We start from the raw sequence: 652 nt of genomic DNA, 5'->3' as shown, positions 1-652 counted from the left end.
GAAAACTTCAGAACTGACCTTCTCAAAAACAGAAAAAAACAAAAAACAAACCCCACAAACTTAGAGTGTTTTTGTTATTGCTGAATCTAATTAGATTTAAAGGATACCACTGAATACTAAATTCAGGTATTTACTAAATAGTGTTGATTTCTGCTACCCGAGCAGCCCTAACAAACCAACAGCTGGAACAGGGATAATTTTTCTCAGTTCACTGTTTATTAGGAAGTTGAAATATTTTCGGTTAAAGCCTTCATTTTTCCTGTGGATTCCAACATGTGAGGGCCAAACAACTGTTTCTGAGGTGGCCTCTGATGCAGACTTTGGAACTCCTTTCTCAATTTCACCTTGACTATCCCTTTTTTTTTTTTTTTTTTTTTTGACTCCCTTTTTATCCGTAAGCAAATTTCTTTTTCAGAGCCTCTGCTAGGAGGACAGCCGGGTCAGTAGCTTCCACCGGTTTGGGCTTTATATCCTGTTCTGACCTTTTTACTGACCTACATTCTACACAGTTCCCATCTTTAAGGCTCTCTAGCATATTTGGCATATCAGGTTTCTTTGGCCTGCTCTTAACCAGAGTCTTTCCCGCACAGGCTTTTTTCAAACCTCTTCTTCCTTTTTTTTTTTTTTTTTAAGATTTTATTTATTTATTTGA

The 652-nt window shown here is 36.8% G+C and overlaps 1 pseudogene; it reads right to left on the bottom strand.

Moving 5' to 3' along the window:
• Positions 1-218: 218 nt before the first annotated feature.
• The window catches only part of LOC118018872, a 1,142-nt pseudogene continuing 708 nt past the window's right edge, over positions 219-652 (bottom strand).

This window comes from Mirounga leonina, unplaced genomic scaffold (genome assembly GCF_011800145.1).
Source record: "Mirounga leonina isolate KUSES-001 unplaced genomic scaffold, KU_Mleo_1.0 Mir_172, whole genome shotgun sequence".
NCBI classification, from domain to species: Eukaryota; Metazoa; Chordata; class Mammalia; order Carnivora; family Phocidae; genus Mirounga; species Mirounga leonina.
The sequence above is the reverse complement of the archived record's forward strand: the minus strand, read 5'-3'. Positions and strand labels throughout refer to the sequence as shown.